Raw genomic sequence first — 22,523 nt, 5'->3', positions numbered from 1 at the left:
CTAAACATTGTCCCTACACCTGGCCAGCCACTCCCAAAATCCTTTTCCCCATCCCTAGCTCCCTGTCTGCTTTGAGAATATAGATAATTCCCTGAGTATCCCCCCCACCATGGCAAATCAATTCTCTATTGAGCTAGACACCTCCTCATCCACTGAGGTCATACAAGGCAGCCCTGCTAGAAGAACATATTCCAGAAAATGGCAACAGCTTTTTGGATAGCTTCTGCTCCATTTGTTCCACACCCACAGTTAGATCATGCTGCATATTGGCTACATATTTGTGGGAGGTTCTAGGTCCAGCCACTATATATATATGATTGATGGTTAAGTTTCTAAGAGCTGCAAAATATCCAGGTTACTTGACTTTGACTTTTTTGGTCTTCTTGTGGAGTTCTATCTACTTCAGAGCCCTCAATACTTACCCCTATCTCTTCTGTAGAAGTCCTCAACTTTCATGCAGTGTTTGACTCTAGGACTCTGCACCCCTCTGAGTTAACTGATTGGTGGAGCATCTCAGAGGACAGCCATGCTAGACTCCTGTCTACAGAAATTAAAAAGCAACAGTAATTGTGTCAGGGATTGGTGCGTGCCCCTGGTATGGGTCTCTAGTTAGGCTAGTTAGTTATTACTTGGTCTTTCCCTCATTCTCTGCTCTATCTCTCATCCCTCCATTTTGGGTCAAAACTTTTGTCTATGGATACTGTTGCTATAGTTTTGGTGTTATGCAGGTTCCTGCCTGGCTATTGAAGGTGGCCTCTTCAGGTTCCATAACCCAAAAGCTGTGAAACACAATTAAGTAAGTCACTCCCATTATATACCAAGCCTCCTCTATGCCAGATCACTGGAAAATCCTAGAAATGGCCACCAGTCCCCCGTTTCCTACCACATGCACATTTCTATTCATACTCGTAGACATCTGGCCATCTCTCCTGTCCCTTCCTACACCATCCATTCTCCCCCCTCCCAATTCCTTGTCCCACTCAGCTCTCTCTCTCTCTCTCTCTCTCTCTCTCTCTCTCTCTCTCTCTCTCTCTGTCTCTTTATTTGTCTCTTTCTCCCTCTGTCTCTCTGTCTCTCTCTCCCTCTGTCTCTCTGTCTCTTTGACCCTCTGTCTTTCTGTCTCTCCCATCTCTCTCTCTATATATATATGTATATATATATATGTTATACATATGTGAATATATGTATATTATGCATATATATGCATATATATGTATATATATATTTCTCACTTATAAGTAGGATTCCACCATCATCACTTGGGACTTCTTACTTGTTCATCTTTTTAGGGATACAACAGATATTCTGCATTTTATGGCTAATATCCACATATAAGTGAGTACATGCAATACTTGTCCTTCTGGGTCTATGTTATTTCACTCATGATATTTTCAAGTTTCATTTATTTGCCTGCAAAATCCGTGAAATCTTTCTTTTTAATAGATAATAGTATCTCATTGTCCAGATGAACCACATATCATTCTTCCATTTTGCAGCTGAAATACATGTAGGTTGATCCAAATTTCTGGTAATTATGATTAATGCTACTATGAAAATGATTGAGCAAGTTTTCTCGTGGGATGTTGGAGCATTTTTTACATAAATGCCAAGTAATGTTATAGCTAGGTTTTGAGGTAGAACTATTCCAATTTTTCAGAGAAAACAACAAATTAATTTCCAAAGTAATCATGCAAATTTGCATATCCAATATCAGTGGAAGAATGTTTCCCTGTTTCTCTATCCTCACTAGGATGACCTATTACTTGAGTCTTAGATTTTAGCCATTTTGACCAGTATAAGATTCAAATTCAGAGTTGTTTTGGTTTATACCTCCCTGATGACTAAGGACTCCGAACATTTCTTTACGTGCTTATAAGCCACTCATTTCCTCTGTTGAGTCTTTTCTATTTAGCTTTGTACCCCATTTGGGGTATTTGAGTTATTGCTGTCTACCTTCATGAGTTCTTTGTACATTTTTGGATATTAGCTCTATGCCAGATATAGGGTTGGAGAAGTTCCTTTCCCCATCTGTAGGCTGCAGTTTTGTCCTATTGACAGTGTCATTTCCTTTAGAGAAAATTTTGCATTTCATAAGGTCCTACTTATTAATTGTCAATATTAAAGCCTAAGCAACTGGTATTCTGTAGTACAGCTTGTAATCAGGAATGTCAACAACTCCAAAACTTCTTTTATTTTTCAGGATTGTTTTATCTATTCTGACTTTTTTACATATGAAGTTGAGAATAGTTCTTTCAAAGCTGTAAAAAGTTGTTTTGGAATTTTGATGGGAATTGAGTGTGAGAAATCTTTTCATTTTATGTTATCTTTCTCAGTTTCTTTCTTCAGAGTCTTGAAGTTACTGCGATATGTGTCTGTCACTTGTTAGAGTCAAACTAAGATATTTTATTGGTTCTTATTGATTACTGTAACATCTAATTACAATTTCTTGTCCCAAATTTCTTAGTATTGTGGCCCATTTATAAATTTTAAAAGGAGAGCTACTAATTTCCTTGAGATAATTTTGTAACCAACTATGTTACTGAAGGTGTTTTTCAGCTCTACGAGTTCTCTGTCAAGAAAATTTGAGGTCACTTTTTCATACTAGCATATAATCTATGAACACTGATTGGTTAGTTTGACTTGTCTCTTGGTCAATTTGTATCCTACTGGTTCTAATTTTGTTATCTTATTGCTCTGACTAGAAGTTCAAGTAATGTATTAAGTAGGGATAAAGGTGGTAACTTTATATCATCCTGTTTTAGTGGGACTGCTCTAAGTTTTTCTATTTTATTTGCATTTTAGCTATTGGCCTACTGTTTATTGATTTGATTACATTTAACTATGCACTATGTATCCATTATCTCTCTAGAGTGTAGGCTTTGTTAAAGACCTCTAATGAGATGACCATGTGAATTTTATGAGTTTATATATATGGTGGATGGTGTTGATGGACTTCTGTATATTGATAGAACCATGCTGGCATTCCTGGGATGCAGCCTACTTGGTCATAGTAGCTGTTCTTTCTTTTATTAGTTTTTGAAATTTACATTTCAAATGTTATTCCCTTTCCCAATTCTCCAGATATAAGTCCCCTATCCCATCCCTCTCCCCTTCTTGTATAAGGGTGTTCTCCTGCTCTTCTGCCCCCTTTGCCACCCCTGCCCATGACATTTCCTTACACTGGGGTGTCCAGTCTTGTCAGGACTAAGGGCTACCCTTCCACTGGTGCACAACAAAGCCATCATCTGCTACATGTGCAGCTGGAGCCATGGGTCAGTCCAAGTATAGTCTTTGGGTAGGGGTTTAGAACCTGGGAGCTCTAATTGGTTAACATTGTTGTTCTTATGGGGTTGCAAGCCTTTTTTAGCTCTTTGAATCCTTTCTTTAATTCTACCAAAGGGAATCCCAAACTCAGTTCAATGGTCAGCTGCTAGTGGCTGATCTTATTATATGATTCCTGGATTCAGTTTGGAAGTAATTATCAAATATTTTTGCATCAATTTTCATAAGAGAAATCAGTCTGAAAATTTTTGTTGTTTTTGAGGCTTTGTGCAGATTATATATCAGGGTGACCTTGGTTTCATAGAATACTTTTGGCATTATTCCTTCATTTTCTATTTTGTGGAAAAGTTTAAGGAGTATTGGTATTAAGTCTTGCTTGAAAGTCTAGTAGAATACTAGAATAAAACCATCTGTGCCTGTCTTTTTGGGGGATGCAGGCTGGGGGATAGGATTCTTTTAATTACTACTTCTACTTACTTAGAGCTTATAGAGATGTTTAAATAGTTTATTTAACTTTAGTAAGTAGTATCTATGTAGAAAATTGTCTACTTCATTAAGATTTTCCAGTTTTGGTAGAGGCAATCTTTTGAAATACGATATAAAGATTATTTGAATTTCTTCAAATATTTGAAAAATATTTTTATGTCCTTTTTCAATTCTGATTTTGATTATTTGGTTATTGTCTCTCTTTGTTTTGGTTCATTTGGCTACAGGTTTTACTATCTTGTTGATTTTCTCAAAGAACCAGTTCTTGTTCTAATTGATTCTTTATAATATTGTCTTTAATGCTTCTCTTTCCATTTTCTGGTCTTAGACAATTTTATTTATTTTCTTCAACTATACATCTGTATTTTCCTATATTTATATAAGGGATTTGTTTGTTTCCTCTTTAAAGACCTCTTTGATTGTATTTTTCTACATTTCTTTATTATGGAATTTATTCATTTACTCTTTAAATGCCTCTATCATTAGTTGTGTCATCATATCCGGGTCTATCTATATTTGGGTAGCTGTGCTCTGAACATGTCATATAATCCCCACCTTTTGTTAATTGTATTATTTAGAGGAGCTTTAGCCATCTTGGTAGCTTTGGTCTCTGAATGCACAAGTAGGTATTGGGTAAAGGACATCAATGATTTTGTTATGGCAGGCCTGTGGTGGGTATCCTTGGGTTGTATGTTCCATGATCTGTATTTCTGTATGGTTCAGAATCTGATGTGTATGTTTCAAGATCTGAAAGTCTAATGATGGTCAGGAGAGAGGTGGTGGTAAAATGGAAGTCTTCCAGGGAAGTCAGACTACTCAGGGAAACTGGGAGTGTGCCAGAAGCCTCAGCAAAGCAGAAAGGTTATGTGAGGCAAAGGAAGCTAACTTCTATGGTTAAGTTTTCACAAGTTTGATAAAGGTGAGCAGAAAAGAGAATGGAGGTCTCCTGGGGCTAGCTAATGCTCAGGGGAGCAGGGAGTCACCCCAGAGGATAAACAACTACTTTTTCAATACCACTGTTGTAGGATTATTAGCACCTTGGTGCTGGGTATTACTTACATCCGAAGTCAGTGATATATTTATCTTATTACTACCTGTGATATTATTAAACAAAAGAGTTGCTTTTATTTCAGAGAAAGAATTGAAAGTCTTAATATTAAACTACTGAAAGAGTTCATAATTGTATGATTTTTATGTGTATATGTGCATATGTGCATGTGCGTGTTTGTATGAAAATGTGTAAGATACATGTTTCAAAAATATATAATTTTTTTGGAGCTCATGTGTTATTGGCAGGTATAATATTTGGTAATTTGGGTGTGTTTCTATAAGATTTGAACTGCATTCTTTTTTGCATTACAACTGTGCTTTTTAAAATTAATTACTTGATGTTTATTTTCCCACTAATACATTATAGTCAAGTTTTAGTAATGAATAGTATGGTTGGTGTCTTATGTAGGAAATAGCATTTAGAAAAGATGATTATTTCTGTCATTCAAGGATTAACCTGTGGGAATATACTATACAACTCAAGAAAACAATATTGGGCCAGGTGACAAAAATTCAAGTTATAGCTTATAACCTCAAACACCATATTTTTTTTATATTATAAATAGATGGGTAAAAAACAAGTATTAAAATATAACCTTCAAATTCCTTCTCTTAATATTCTCAGTAGTTTCATATTTAGGTCTTCTCATCCCCAATAAATTTTATATACAAGTGAAAGGCTTGTGTTTATTATCTTTGTTAGACTAACTTATTTTGTTTAAGATGATGACATTTAGTTCCATCCTCTTCAGAAAAATAGGATTTTTTTTTTGCTTAAAGTTAGTGTTTTTAACTTTCTTTTGAAAAAAATTATTAGATGTATTTCTTTATTTACATTTCAAATGTAAATAAATCCCTTCCAGGTTTCCTGTCCATAAGTCCCCATCCTCTGCCCCTCCCCCATACGGATGTTCCCCCATCCACCCCCTTACCCCCCTTTGACATTTCCCTGCAATGGGGGGTGTCCAACTTTGGTAGGATCAAGAGCTTCCCCTTCCAGTGGTACCCCAACAAGTGTATTCTCTACTACATATGAAGTTGGAGCCCTGGGTCCGTCCATGTATACTCTTTTGATAGTGGTTTAGTCCGTGGAAGCTGTGGTTGGTTGGCATTGTTGTTCTTTTGAGATTCCAAGCCCCTTCAGCTCTATCAATCCTTTCTCTATTTCACCCAAAGGCGGTCCTGTTTTCAGTTCAGTGGTTTGCTGCTAGCATTGACCTCTCTATTGGACATGCTCTGAATGTATTTCTCAGGAGAGATCTATATCTGGTCTTTTCAACTTACACTATTTAGCTTCATCAATCTTATCTAGTTTTCGTGGCTATATGTATATGGGCCACATGTTGGCAGGCTCTGACTGGCTGCTCCTTCAGTTGCTGCTCCAAACTTTGCCTCTATATCCCCTACTACAGATACTTTTCCTCTTTTAAGAAGGAGTGAGAACATAAACATTTTGGTCATTCTTCTTGAGCTTCCTGTGATCTGTGGATTGCATCTTGGGTAATTTGAGCTTTTGGGCTAGTATCCACTTATCAAAGAGTGCATACCAAGTGTGTCTTTCTGTGATTGGGTTACCTCACTCAGGATGATATTTTCTAGTTCCTACCATTTGCCTATGAATTTCATGAAGTCATTGTTTTTGATAGCTGACTACTACTCCATTGTGTAGATATAGCACATATTTTAATCCATTCCTCTGTTGAAAGGCATCTGGGTTCTTTCCAGCTTCTGGCAATTATAAGGCTGCTATGAACATAGTGGAGTATGTGTCTTTGTTGTATATTGGAGCATCTTTTCGGTATATGCCCAGGAGAGGTATAGGTGGGTCCCCATGTACTGGAATTTTCTGAGAAAACTCCAGACTGATTTCCAGAGTGGTTGTATCAGTTTGCAATTCCATCAACAATGGAGGAGTGTTTCTCTTTCTCCATATCCTCGCCAGCATCTGCTGTCACCTGAGATTTTTATCTTAGCCATTCTGACTGGTGTTAGGTGGAATCTCAGGGTTGTTTTGATTTGCATTTCCCTCATGACCAAGAATGTTCAACATTTCCTTAGGTGCTTTTCAGCCATTTGATATTCCTCACCTGAGAATGTTTTGTTTAGCTCTGTACCCCATTTTTAATAGGGTTATTTGGCTCTCTAGAGTCTCACTTCTTTAGTTCTTTATAAATTTTGGATATTAGCTCTCTATCAGATGTAGGATTGGTAAAGATCTCTTGATTGCCATTCTGTCCAAATTTTAGCAACTGAAAAAATTATTCGACCTTATTTATTTTAAACATTACTTTATCTGTTGAGGTTTAGTGTGATATACTTACTTGGTTATTATGATCACTGTAGTGATAAGATGTAAGTTCAATGGTATATCTACAGACAGCTAACTGATCCTTTTGAGTTATATGCTTTGAAGTAGTAAGTTGAACTATACCAAAGTTCTATTTTGAGTTTTTTTAGAGTAACATCATGTTACTTGCATAATTTTATTTACCACCTACAATGTAGAAAAGTTTCCTTATTCTCCATCATCATCATCATCATCATCATCATCATCATCATCTTTTAAATAGTTTTTCCTTTCATGATAGATATGCTGATGTGCTGGCACAATTCATTGAGAAGATCCTTCCATCTGATTAGCTTCTAGGCAAATAGTGCATTTTCTTAATTAATTATAGCTGTAGGAGGTTCCATCCCACTGTGAGACATGACACTTAGACTTGTGGTCCTGGGATGTATTAGAATGCAGATGAAGCACAATATGAAGAACAAGTCAGTAAGCAACTTTCCTCTATGAATTGTACTTCACTTCTTGCCTCCAAGTTCCTTCCTTGACTTCCTGCTCTTTTCCTTGATGATGAACTGTGATTTGAAATTGTATGTCAAGTTGATTTAGATTAAAATATTATAATAGCATCAAAAAGCGAAAAGCAAACACCCAATTTCTCATATTGTGCTCTTATGCCAGTCAACTCTTCATAAGTGTAATTTCTATTTTTGTATATTTTATTTTGTGTTATGATGCACTGTTTATATTGAAGACTCACTATATAATAGTGCATTTGAAATTATATACTTGATCAAATGATAGTTCCTTATACAACAGAATACAAAGACTTTTCTTTCTATAGAATTCACTATTAGCCAATAGTTCAGCTGAAAACTAAAAGGCCATGTGAACACCAGACAAACAATATTCTATAAAAATAAAAGATTTGCAGGCCTAACCTTATGCAGGTTCTGTGCATGCAGCTGTAGATATAATATCATAATCCAAATTAATGTGTCACACTGAGAAGATAGCAATGTAAAAACTTTCTTCCTTAATTATTATTTTTACAAAACACCTGACTCTTCTACCCAGTTCCCAATGCCACATTGGTGGTAAAAGTGTCTTAGGTAGGATTGATCCTGAACTGTCACTCAGAGCCTTAAACAGTCCTGATCTCAGCATTCATTACCATTTACTGAATAGAGAAAAATGTGGGAATACAAATGGCTCAGGAGTAAAGGCCATTTGCTTTTCTTGTACAGCATGTGAATCAGGTAGTGAAAGCCACATGTTTTACATCAGCAAACTTAGTCACAGTTCTTGGGATACTTATATATGATATTACCCCTATCAGAATTAAATGCATGTGTTGTACAGGTACACATGTAGGCAACAATATGAAAAGGCATGAAATTAAATTAAAAATTAAGAATATAGGGGGAGAAAGTGCTCAGATTAAGTCTGAAGTTAGAATTTGTCAATGGATATAAACATACACGTAGGATGAAATTTGGTACCATTTTAATTTAACTAAATAATATTCTAAAACCTCTCTAGTCATGTACTTTTGAGTATTATTAATGTACTACACATGAATTAACTCTTGTGACAGGACCTCAAATATTAATTATTAATCTGTTGATTATATCATAAATTCTCTGTCAGTATTGTATCAATAGACATATCTTATATGGGAAGTTGGTAATGTAGTTCACACCATTGTCTTCTGGGTAGGATCATTGATGCATTTTTCTCAGCACCCTACATAGGATCATATCTGAACTCTGAAAGCTAACCAGCAAGTGGAAGGCTTCCATCTCTCTTCTAACTTAATTTCTTTATAACTTGCAAACAAAGTATGTTGTATCATTAGGAATAGGGTATTACTGACTACTTCTAGTAGACAACTAAAACCATTGCAAGAATGTAAGTTGATTTGGGAATCTTCGGTTACTAATCTATGTATAACTTTTAGGATAGTATTATCTATCTCTGCAGAATATTTGCTTTCTATCATATACTTTTGAATTAGTTTCTTTTTTGGATATCTGTATCTATTACTGTGACAAAATACCATGACCAAAAGGAAAGTTTGATAAAATAGGGTTTATTTTGGTTTGCATGTACACATTGAAATCTATAACTCAGGGAAGCCAGGACATAAACTCAAAAGGAAATGAAGTAGAGGCAGGACCTGATGCAGAGTTCCTGGAGGGGCGGTTCTGGTTTGCTCCACCTTAATGACTCAGCCTGCTTTTTATAAACCCTTTGGCAACTATGTCTGGGTTGGCACTACTCAGTGTGCTCGGCTCTATCCTTTCTATCACTAATTAAGAAAATAATCCAATGGCTGGCCAACAGCTGAATTTTCTGGAGACATTTTCTTAAATGATTTTTTGTCCTCAACTGTGATTGTAATTTTTGTCATATTGACATAAATGTAGCCAGAAAAGCTTCCATATTACTTTTTCCTACCCTTCCTCCTGATCCATTTTGACATCATTTATCTTTGTTTAAATGTTTTCATCTACAATATTTACATTGTCACTATTTATATTGTTTATATTGTACTAGCTGTCTTCACTTGCTGAATCTGTTTTCCCAATGTCTCCTTCCTCATTTTTGGCTTCTACTGGTACTCTATATTAAGCACATAAATCTAAAGGTTGGAAATTTTGTTCCATGTATGAAAGGGAACAAGTAGCACTTGTGTTAGTTAATTGTCATGGTTTCACCAGTTGAATTAATTTATCTGAGATTTTCATAATTTTGTCTTCTTTATAGGTAAATAAAATTACACACACACACACACATATATACACATACATACCTATATTGAATTTTGTACATAATGAAATTATATATAATGCAATTTTAATTTTATTTATTTGTAAAGAATAATATATCCTATGGTTCTACATTTCACCATGGCCCTGGGCCCCTGGGTAGGTGAAATGAAGGTGGCAATTGACTATATCTCTTTGTGCGGCAGCCAGTCCTTGTGTGCTATGCTTTAGGGAAGCACTGAGATATCACTCTATGGGTGAGAAGACCTATTCTAAGATATGTGGGCCCAAAGATGAGGTTCCCTGACTTCTAGGCTACAGAACTACACAGAGAAGTAAGAAATGAAGGGTCGGGGAAAGCACAACATAAGCAGCATAAACCAGAGGGGTGACACAACATAAGTCAGAGGGGTAATGAGGGTAGGGTTAGATAAAGAATTATTTAACCAATTAATTGTCCTGTGGATTGTACAGTTTGTGAGGTTATTGGCATTGCTTTTATACAACATTTGATTTATTTACACAGACATCATGTTTTCTTCACTATTATGTAAATTTCCCCAAGTTTGGTAGCCATTTGCTTTGACTAGAGAGTTTGTCTGTTGCTGTAAGATCCCAAGTCTTTCATCTCTGAGTCAGAGCTCTTATCTGTAAGTCTCAGAGTCCTGTTTTACTTTGAAGTTTTCAGTCATATGATGTGTCTGGACAAAAGTAGATTCATTGTCCCAGGCAGGTTCAAGAGGATGGCAGGTCTGTCTCTGTCTGAGTCAGTGGCAACAGTGCTGCATTTTTCCCTTTTGTAGGGGTAAACTTGTAGAGTAATCATAACAGAGGAGCAGAACTCTACCAGGGGGATGTCTGCACAGGGTTGTACTGTACATTAAGCTTGGAACAATTTGCTTGGGAGCATATTTGCTTTTATGGTCCTAGAAAAAGCAAGGGTGTTTGAGAAATTTAGTCCTGGAAGGTGTTATTTAAGATAGACATTACCTGTGTGGTACTAGGGAAAATAGAGGAAAGAGCTGAAGTTTCATCTGCTTTGGATGACTCAGAAAGAAAGTATCATGTTAATTATGTATCTGGAATAAGCAGTAACAACTTATCTTTAAAAGACAACTAGTTGTTAAAGAATAAATAATGGTTATCAGCATAGTTGGTCTACCTTTGGGAATAGTTAAATATGATTTTGAACCTTAAAAGAAATTTTTAAAAAATTGAAAAAGTTTAGGACAATTTTAGAAAGAAGGCACAAATGCTAGGGAGAAAAATCAACATTCAAATAAGAAGGCATAAAACGTTTTGGGTAATAGTTTCTCAGCAGCAAGATATTATTGATTGTCTTTAACTGGCAGGCTCTTTTCACCTAGGCACAACGGGGATGCACTTTCTCTGTCACTCAGTGGTTTGTGCTGTGTCAGGGAGGTTGTCCTTATTCCCACTGCTTTTTTATTGACTGGTATTGGTAGAAGGCTTATAGACCAAAAGTAGAGCAGAAAGAGAGGAGCATAGAAATTTGATGCCACCATATCCCTTATTGGCAGAGCAGAGGAAAGTTCTTAGCAAAGAAAGCGCTGGAGCTTTGGTGAGGAAATGCAAGAGAGTGAGTGTATTACTGTTTTTCAAGCAGGACCATGAAGCACTGGGTAGTGGGGCTGTGATGCTGGGAAAAGATGATCTGGAGCAAAGGGTTGGGTATGCCAGGAGTAGAGAACAAAGGAATAAAGTATAGAGAAAGGAGTGGAGTAGTGGGGATAAGAAGAGAGTGAGAAAGGGTTCAGAGAGAGAAGAGAGTCAGCAAAGAGAGAGGAGAAGAGGAGGAAGAGAGAAGAAGGAGGAGGAGGAGGAAGGGGATGGAGGGAGAGAAGGAGATTAGAAGGGAGGGAGAGAAACCTGGACCTTTTGAACTAGTTGTCTAGTTGTCAGAGTTTACTCACAGTGCTTTTTTTTTTTTTTTCGGAGCTGGGGACCGAACCCAGAGCCTTGCGTTCGCTAGGCAAGCGCTCTACCACTGAGCTAAATCCCCAACCCCTCACAGTGCTTATTTAATCTGAAGTTCTGATGTTGGTATGAGTGGGTTGCCAGATAGAATATGTTTCAGCTGGTGAGGTCCATATTGTATGTGACAGTTGTGGGACCACATCCTGACCACACGATGAGAACTGGTGCTAGTGGGGCAAAATGCAGGGAGATTGACTGCACTTATCCGGAGCTGCTGCTGTCTAGCTCTGGACTTCAGGGCAGCCCCAGCAAGCTCTCCGGGGGTGGTGGAAAGGTACAGCCCAATAAGTGGGGGTTGACTTTGGGGTTCCCTTACTTTGGGGCCTCCAGTCACTGATGGAGAACTACACAAAGAAGTTGGGAATAAATTGTTGGGGTCCACAGGACCTTGAAGAAGCCAGAATCTAGCACTGCCAAACTCCTGGACATTCAGACACCGCTGAGTCAGGAGTACTTGACAGTAGAGTTAGGGGCTGCCGGCTAAGGATGCTGACTAGCCAGGGGAAATCTGGCTTTGCTCATCAGTGATTGTCCACAGCTATGAGGAAGTTGCTAGGGACACAGATGTGGATTCTCTGGCAGATCTAAGCTGTGGCTTTCTAAGTGAAGACCTTCTCCATGATACTCATGGAGGTTCTCAAAATGAAAGAGACATTCCTTGGTTTCCAACTGTTTACTAGTGGTTCACCATAAAAAATGAATGCATACCATTGTCTCAGAGTGGGCCAGAGATTAAATACCTTTTGCTTGGAGGAATGTCTGAGAAGGGAAGCTTATTGGCTGAAACCTCAGGGTCTTTAGGTACCCCATTAGTGTAGAGAATTCTGTTTTGGGCTACATGACCAATGTGAGAAGAGTGGCATGTGTTCCAGTGCACAAATATGGCAGGGGCAGGGAAGCACCTACTCTTTCAGATGTGAGTTTCTAGGATCTCGTAACCACTTTGTGTTACAAAGTTTCCTGGCATGGTTCATTGTCCCACTACACACACACACACACACACACACACACACACACACACACACAAACACACACACACGTACACACACTCATGCACACTTTTTATATGTTGGGGGAGGATGTGCTTTATTTTCTCTTACATGTACTGAACATAGTTGAATACTGAGGGAAGTTAGAATAGGATCTCAAGCCAGGAAATTGGAGGCAGGAATAGAAACAGAAAATGGAGGAGTGTTGCTTACAGGCTTATGTCTTATGCTTAGCTCAGCATGTTTTCTTTTTATTCTGAACATGTTATCCCAACAAAATAAAATATAATAATATAAAGCAAAACGTTATCAAACTGGAGCAAGTCAAGCCAAAAGAGAATAAAAGACTCCCCCACCTGCAAAGTTACAAAAATCAGAGATGCAAACTTTTATACACACAGAAGTCTCATATATGTACTAAAATGACAGTTATAGTACATATGCTGAGGAGACGGATCAAACATTTTAGGCCCTGTTATAATTCCTTCGATCTCTGTGATTTCATATAAACTTTATTCAGCTGTTTTCTAGACATTTCGCATTCTGGAATATTTATGATCTCTCTATCATCTCTACTCCTTTCTACCTCCCCTTCTCTGGAGTTTGCTGTGATATGATGGTGATATATCATTTAGAGATGTGTGTTTTAAGTTCTCTTTGTGTAGTAGGATATCTCTGTGTCTGTTCTCATCTCTTGATGGAGGAAGCCTCTTTGAAGATGGCTAAATAAAATAAAAATCTATGGTTATGGCAGAATCAATCTTTTATATCATAATTATTTTTATACAAGTACTATTTGATATATTCCTAGGTCTCTTGCTTATATATACTCTAGTTCTTGGTAATTCAGGAAGTGCCATGTATGGTTTATATTTTATGGAGTTCACCTTAAACCAAATTGAATATTTGTTGTGTCCCTCTTTCTCCACATCCTCACCAGCATCTGCTATCATCTGAGTTTTGATCTCAGACATTCTGACTGGTGTGAGGTCGAAACTCAGGGCTGTTTTTTTTTTTTTTTTTGCTTTTTTTTTTATTTGCAGTTCCCTGATGATTAAGGACGTTAAACATTTCTTTTTGTGCTTCTCGGTCATTCGATATTCCTCAGACGTGAATTTTTTGTTTAGCTCTGTAACCCATTTTAATACAGTTATTTGGTCTCTAGAGTCTAACTTTCGGAGTTCTTTATACATTTTGGATATTAGCCCTCTATCGGATGTAGGATTGGTAAAGATCTTTTCCCAATCTGTTGGTTGCTGTTTTTCCCTAATGACAGTGTCATTTGCCTTATAGAAGTTTGTAGTTTTATGAGGCCCTATTTGTTGATACTTGATCTTAGGGTATAAGTCATTGGTGTTCTGTTCAGGAAATTTTCCCCAGTGCCCATGTGTTCAAGACTCTTCCCCAATTTTTCTTCTATTAGTTTGAGTGTACTAATTTGATGTGGAAGTCCTTGATCCACTTGGACTTAGATTTTTATAGGTCAATAAGAATGGATAGATTTTCATTCTTCTTCATGCTTACCTCCAGTTGAACCAGCACCATTTGTTTAAAATGCTATCTTTTCTCCATTGGATGGTTTTGGCACCTTTGTCAAAAATCAAGCGATCATAGGTGTGCAGGTTCACTTCTGAGTCTTCAATTTTATTCACCTGTCTATCTGCCTGTCTCAGTACCAATATCTTACAGTTTTTATCCATATTGCTCTGTAATACTTCTTGAGGTCAGGGATGTTGATCCCCCCAGAAGCTCTTTTATTGTTGAGGATAATTTTAGCAACCTGGGATTTTTGTTATTCCAAATGAATTTGCAAAGTGTTCTTTCTAACTCTATAATGTATTGAATTGGAATTTTGATAGGGATTGCATTGAATCTGTGGTTTGCTTTTGGTAAAATGGCCATTTTCATTATATTAATACTGCCAATCCATGAGCATGGAAGATCTTCCCATTTTCTGAAATCTTCTTCAATATCTTTCTTCAGAGACTTGAAATTCTTATCATGCAGATCTTTCATTTGCATGGTCAAAGTCACACCGAGGTATTTTACAGTATTTGGAACTATTATGAAGGGTGTCATTTCCCTAATTTGTTTCTTAACCTGTTTATCCTTTGAGTAGAGGAAGGCTACTGATTTGCTTGAGTTAATTTTATACCCAGAAAATTTACTGAAGTTGTTTATCAAGCTTTGTAAATCGCTGGTGGAATTTTTGGGATCACTCAAGTATACTATCATATCATCTACAAATGGTGATATTTTGACTTCTCCCTTTCCGATTTTTATCCCTTTGACCTCCTTTTGGTGTCTGATTGCTCTGGCTAGGACTTCAAGAACTACATTAAATAAATAGGGAGAGAGTGGACAGCGTTGTATAGTCCTTGATTTTAGTGGAATTGCTTCAAGTTCCTCTCCATTCAGTTTAATGTTAGATACTGGCTTGTTGTATATAGTTTTTACTATCCTTATGTATGGTCCTTGAATTCCTGATCTTTCCAGGACTTTTAGCATGAAGGGTTATCAAATTTTGTCAAATGCTTTCTCAGCATCTAATGAAATGATCATGTGGTTTTTATCTTTGAGTTTGTTTATATAGTGGATTACATTGATGATTTTCCGTATATTGAGCCATCACTGCATACTTAGAATAAATCCTACTTGATCATGATGGATGATTGTGTTGATAGGTTCTTGGATTTGGTTTGCAAGAATTTTATTGAGTATTTTTGCATCGATATTCATAAGGAAATTTGTCTGAAGTTTTCTTTTTTATTGGGTCTTTGTATGGTTTAGGTATAAGAGTAATCGTGGCTTCATATAACAAATTTGCTAGAGCTCCCTCCTATTCTATTTTGTGGAATATTTAGGACAGTATTGGTATGAGGTCTTCTACGAAAGTATGAAAGAATTCTGCACTAAACCCATCTGGTCCTGAGCTGTCTTTGGTTGGGAGACTTTTAAGGACTGCTTGTATTTCTTTAGGAGTTATGGGTTTGTGTAGATGGTTTATCTGTTCCTGAGTTAACTTTGGTCCCAGGTATGTGTCAAGAAAATTTAGAAACCCCAACCTACTTCAAACAGTCACCTTAATCTGACACATGACACAGATAAACAACCAACTGAATAATAAATTGAGCAGGCAGATTTATAAGAAACATAGATAATGAAGCAGACATATCAAGATTTTCAACTAAGTAAATACCAGAGCCACATGTAAATTACAGAGCCCTTTAGAATATTACAAGATCATCAATTAAATAAAAAACAACACACTTCATATTTTACTTGAGGATGTGATAAGAGAATGGCTTTAACAGTCTAGAAGTGAAGCACAGAATGAACTCATATCCAAAGTAAAGACAATGCAAGTGAAGTAGTAGAGGGATTTTTTTCCAAGTTTTGTGGTGGTGTACAAGATTCTCAATAGGAAATTATCTAGAAATGCAAGGGATTAAAGAAAATAGCTCACTTATAATTTTATGTACATTTCTGGAAAAAATAGCTCATGGAAGACGATTATGCTATGCATATGTTTTCAGGAACATAAAATGATGCAAGGGCAGGAGACATGAACTCCTATCTTAGTTTGAAAGTGAATCTTTCATTTCACATTTCATATTATAATGAAAAGGAAGGTCATAGAAGTATCATAACTGGACACTATAAGCATAGAATGTGTTTTGACTTAAGGAACCAAATAGCAAAATGAGTACAGTTTAATAATTTCCCGGGAATATCATGGTTAGGGAAAGGCATCAACTCTTTTGTGTACTCTATCTACCATGAAAAAAGGAAACATTTTTAAAAGAATCACATCTGATACACATTCTCTGCTTGAATACAACTTCCATAATTCTGTCCAAGAAACACCCTTATATCTTCTAGCATTATTTAGTTTCCTTTGAGTGACTGATTTAGGGAAAATTAGGAAGGAAAATAGAAATTTCACATGAAATTCAATGTGGTGAAATAAATTCAGCAAACTTGATCATAAAACGTCCCAGTGGTAAATAGTATGCAGTATTAACTTTACTGTCCAACTCAAATATACAGCTTTTACTTCATCTTTCTTTTTGTCATTAAGGGGTTAAAACAATGCACTTAAAATATCCCTATTTTTTTTATCTTTAAGATCCAAAACTTAATTTATATTTTCTGCACTGTCGAGTTCTGTATCCACATGATGGGAGTGAAAGGAAATATGTCTCTGTTATGTGGGTATCTAAAGAACGTATTAATAATGCATAAGCATTTGTTCTCTCAGAGTTCCATAACCATGTATTTTCAGAATGGTACCTCTGTATATTTACTCCTCTGTAATTACCATCCAATACAACTTCTATCCTCTAATTATTTTCTGGAAGTTAAAAAAGTATTTCTTTCTATAATTAAGATGATAAATGCATTCAATTTCACCCAAAATGTATCTACCCCTCGAGACTTGGTGACCAAGGAAGTGGGAAGGTCTGGTGGGCTACGGGATAGAGAGATCCTCTTGGAGGCAGGAGTAAAAGGATTGGGATGAGGAACTGTTGGAGGGAAGACCAGGAAGGGGAATTAAAAACTAGACTTTAATAATAATAATAATAATAATAATAATAATAATAATAATACATTAGTCAAAATTAAGAGTAAAATTATTTCCATGATAAAATAATTCAAAGAAATTTTATATGCAATCTTTCCCATTTATAAACTACGACAACATAATCTCAAGAAAACAAATTTATCATGAATTAATGATACGGAGATAGGGAACCCAAACTCAAAAATAAAAATCAAATGACCTTTTCTGCTTTTCTTCATTTGAGCTTATTAGGTGTATGGATGGAGAGTCACCTGTAGTTTCTGTATAGAAAGGAGAACAGGAATAATACATTGAAAGATGATCAGGAAACACGCTTCAGAATTGATGCCAGTATTCATAATTGCACGAAGAAATAAAAAAAATTAAACTAAGTACATGAAAAATGAGGGGATCATATGAAGTAGAAATGTATAAAACAAAAGTATTGATTCCATGCCCCTAAACATACAGTGTTTTCTTCCTATGGTGGGAGACGATGTACCTAGTCCCATTGAGACTAGATGTGTGAGTGAGCATGTGTGTGTGTGTGTGTGTGTGTGTGTGTGTGTGTGTGTGTGTGTGTTTGAGTGTGTGTGTGTGTGTGTGTGTTTGAGTGTGTGTGTGTGTGTGTGTGTGTGTGTGTGTGTGTTGGGGCTTGACACACAGAGGATGGATGAAATTGTGTTGTAAATGAAATAAAGAAATAAATTTAATAAAAACACCAAAAAGTATTGAGTATGATCACTTAAACTTACCAACTTAAGCTGCTAATTAAAAGAAAGCTTAAAATGAAATAATAATATATGCCATCAATGGTAGTATTTTTAATTATGTCAATAAAAACAGATTTTAGAACAGAACTTTAATACAGATAAAACTTTTTTGTTTGTTTTTAATTAGTGATAGTTTCACAATACAGTATTTTTGGGATCTTATTTACATATAATTAGAATGAAGGTAGAAAAGACAATTTATTCATGGTGACTCTTATTCAATACCTTTATTTATATACTGAGAAACATACCTTCTACACAACCATTTGTTTCTTTTTCAAAGCCAAGTTGTCAAGATTTTACCTGGTAGTAAAATACTCATGTCTTGAAAGAGGGCTTGTCTATACCAAAAAGTGACCAATTTTGTTTTAGGATTCTGCACGACTTTTTCAAATGGAAAACTCATGTCCAACTATAAAATCCCCCAATAATACTAATACAGTTTTTATAAACTGGCACTTTTCATTGTTCACTGATGACACATGACAGTGAAGACAGGCTTTAAAATCCTATATTTTTAGAAAATTGAAAATGGTACAGTGTTTCAAAGGTGCCTAATACCTGCTTTGTTAATTTATACTGATAATTTTTACAATTAATAATACACTTTAAAGATTTAACTTATGTGTCATAAATGTAGACTTCGAAAGGATTGAAAGAATGAGATAAAGCACCAGGAAAAAGTACTGTTAAATAAAAGTGGATTTGCTATGAAGCTGAAGGTAAGGAACAAATAGTAGATTTCTGTGCCTTTATCCCTGAATGTTTTTGAAGACTGTGTCTTTCCTTTTTTGTTTTTGTTTTTTTTTTTGTTGGGTTTTTTTTAGTCTAAAGTATTTTACCAATATTTGGCAATGTAGGCAGTGTGAGAAAAATTTATACATATATGTTTGGTTGGCATTCTTTATTCATGAAGAAGAAAAGGATTCTAACTCCTATCTGATTGTACATCATAGCTGACCAGTACAGCTCACAAAATTTGAACAATTTTTCAACCTCTTTTTGGCATGACAGTGTCTTCTTCAGACAATATTCTTTAAGCTAGTCATTGTCATAAAACGTATTTCTGTCTCGAACCATCACGTTAGAGTTTTCTGTTTCAAATTCATAATATTACATTATTATTTACAAGATTAGTGTATTTCTTCAATATTCATGGTTATATCTAGAAACCACATCCTAATTACAAAATAAAAAGACTTGAACTTGATTTTAAACTTAGGTAGTTTATTACTGAAAATAAACTATATAAATAGATGCATAAATTTTCTCAAATAATCAAATTTCCAAACTAGATGCCTCCCTTAATGATATTAAAGGAACATCGATATTCAATTGAAGCAAATAAATTTCTGGGCAATCCCATAGTGATCAAAGAAATGAATATTTTAAGATTTTTGTAAAGCATTATAGACTGAATACATACCTAAAGCAAAGTTTCCTGAAAGAGAAATATAATAATCTGTCGCACACTAAGTATATCTAGGAGAGTGATGTTCAATATTGTCAATAAGGAATTGTCAAAAGAGTTCAAGATATAAACCATTTTTAATATATTATATACAAAGTGCTTTCATTTTTGACATATTGATGAAATGAGTTACAGAATATGAAGCTACATTTTTACCTTCTCATAAAAATATACAATGCCAGAAGACATTGAATCCTATCAATACATATACTTGGAAATTTATTTTATCCATATACTATGCAAGTTCTGAGTTGTGAGGTCAAATAAGCCCACATAATATATTTGATATGTGGTATACCTCAAGTTTACTCCATATTTAACACAGAAAAAATCAGTGTTCCAAATAACATGTCTTGCTATAATTGGCTTTATTTTTGTTTAGGTAGATCTCTCATATCACTAATTTCTATAGAACTTTTATCAGCAATATGTATTGGTTTTCCTACATTAATTAGATTTCATGTGTATTTTTTTTAAGTTTCCTTATCTGGAAAATTACATTTACTGATTTTCATATACCAAACCTTTTCATCTTCTATATGATGAACACACTTGATGGAGATGAATGATGTTTTTATGTGTTCTTGGACTCAGTTTACAAATATTTTATTGATTATGTTTATATCAAAGTTCAGGAAGCAATTGGTCTGAAGTTATCTTGTTTTTGAGTCCTTAAATGGTTCAGGTATCAGGGCTACAATAGCATTTTAAAATGAATATGGCAATATTACTTCATTTTCTATTTTGTAGAAAGTATGGGGATTATTGGTATTAAATTTTCTTCAATAGTTTGGGGTGATTTGTACTAAATCAAGTTGGTTTTTCTTTTTTGAAGAGGGAGAATAGTTTTAATGACTGTTACTGCTTCACTATCTGACCTTAACCTATATTTGATGAGAGAAACTATTAAAAGAATTATCCACTTCCTTTAAAGTTTCCCACTCGTGGAGTAAAGGTTTCTAATATATGCCATAAACATTCTTTGCAGTTCCATGTTGTCTTTTTTTTAAGATTTATTTATTTATTTCATGTATGTGGGTACACCATAACTGTCTTCAGACACACCAGAAGAGGGCACTGGATCCCATTATAGATGGTTGTGTGCCACCATGTGGTTGCTGGGATCTGAACTCAGGACCTCTGGAAGAGTAGTCAGTGCTCTTAACCACTGTGCCATCTCTCCAGCCCCATGTTGTCTTTTTTAATGTCCCACATTTCCTTATTAAGTTTGTTAATGTGGATACTCTTTCACCATCTTTTAGTTTGTTGAATAAGTGTTTTTCTTTCTTGTTGATTTTCTCAAAGAACTAATTCTTTGATCCAATATTTTTTTTTACATTGTTTCATTTGATTCTAGTTTACAGATGTCAACACAGTTTGTTTATTCCCTACCCCCACTGAACTTGAGTATTCTTGGTTCTACTTGTTCTATAGATCCCTTATTTGCAGTTAAATTTCTTGGATGAGAACCTTCCAATTATTTTAGGCCTTAAGTACTGAAAATTGCTTTCTTAGCACTGCGATCCTTGTGTCCCACAAGTTTGGGCTTTTATGTGTTTATTTTCATTGTATTCTAAAACATCTTTCATTTATTTCTTTACTTCTGCCTTGATAAATTTTTGCATAGAGAATTGTTCAATGTCAATTAGTATGTAAGCTTCCTGACATTTCTATTGTTGTTAAAATTCAGTTTTAATATGTGGTGGTATGATAAAACACAGGGAATTAATATTTTTTATCTGGACACAGAAAATTATTTTAATATTTTTAAACTGTTGACACATGCTTTGTGTTGGAGTATTTGGTCAATTTTGGAGAAAGATTCATGAGGTTCTGATAACTAGGTTCATTTGTTTGTGTATGGGCAAAATGTTTGGATAATAATTTCCTAGTTCTTTTGGTTCATAAGGCTTGTTAGCACTATGAAGTCTTCATTTAGTTCAATTTAAGAAATTTTCACTTACTCTATTGCTTAGAGGCTATTCTTTGTTTATAAATTGCCTTAATTTCTCACAAATAAACACAGCTCACACAAGATGATTCAACAAATCTTTACCAAAATATGGATGAATGGAATTTAGCATGACTTTAACCTCTGTCTGGTTATGAATGCAGATAATTTAGTTCCTGGGTAATAAAAATGTATAGTGACATATAGTAAAGCTAGTATGTGATATGATTTAAGATAAGCACAATAGCAATTAAAGAAAAGTTAAATGTGTTTCCATATTATTGTTTGATTCAAGAGTGAACTTCCTCAATTCATGTACAACTTTTTCTGAATCCTCTGATAGGTGCAGAAGACATGTGAAAAGTTTAAAAAGCCTGATATGCATTCTATCCTTCAATACTTTTACTATCCTTTATGAGAGAAGTCCGAGGTGATTCTTCTAGCATTGTTCATTGCATTTTGATGGTCTGAAAAGAGGAATAAAATAGGAATGAAACTATCTTTGAAAAACTGTTCAGAACCAGGAAGTAAATTTCCCTCCCTTAATGTTTTTCAGTAAAACTATATGTGTTTAGATTGTATTTAAAGCATAGAAAAAAGGAAACTAGGTTTTTTTGAACATTTTTCCTTATAATGGTTTATTTAGCTTAAAATCAAGAATGGCTTCTTGTACTTCAAGGAAGACAGATAAGTGGTGACACTGCTTCTGTTTACCTGTTTTCTATGTGCTAGGATTGATTATTTAATAAACTCAGCATCTGTGAGATCAACAGCCCAAAAGTCTTATGTTTATATTCTCCATCTGTTAAGCATTTTCTCTTGGTTCATTTCTTGGATGTCAAATTCACCATTTTCTTACCTATTATTCAATACCTCAAATAATAAAACTCAAACATCTGAT

Source organism: Rattus norvegicus, chromosome 1, assembly GCF_021556685.1.
Source record: "Rattus norvegicus strain SHRSP/BbbUtx chromosome 1, alternate assembly SHRSP_T2T, whole genome shotgun sequence".
In the NCBI taxonomy this organism is placed as follows: Eukaryota; Metazoa; Chordata; class Mammalia; order Rodentia; family Muridae; genus Rattus; species Rattus norvegicus.
The sequence above is the reverse complement of the archived record's forward strand: the minus strand, read 5'-3'. Positions refer to the sequence as shown.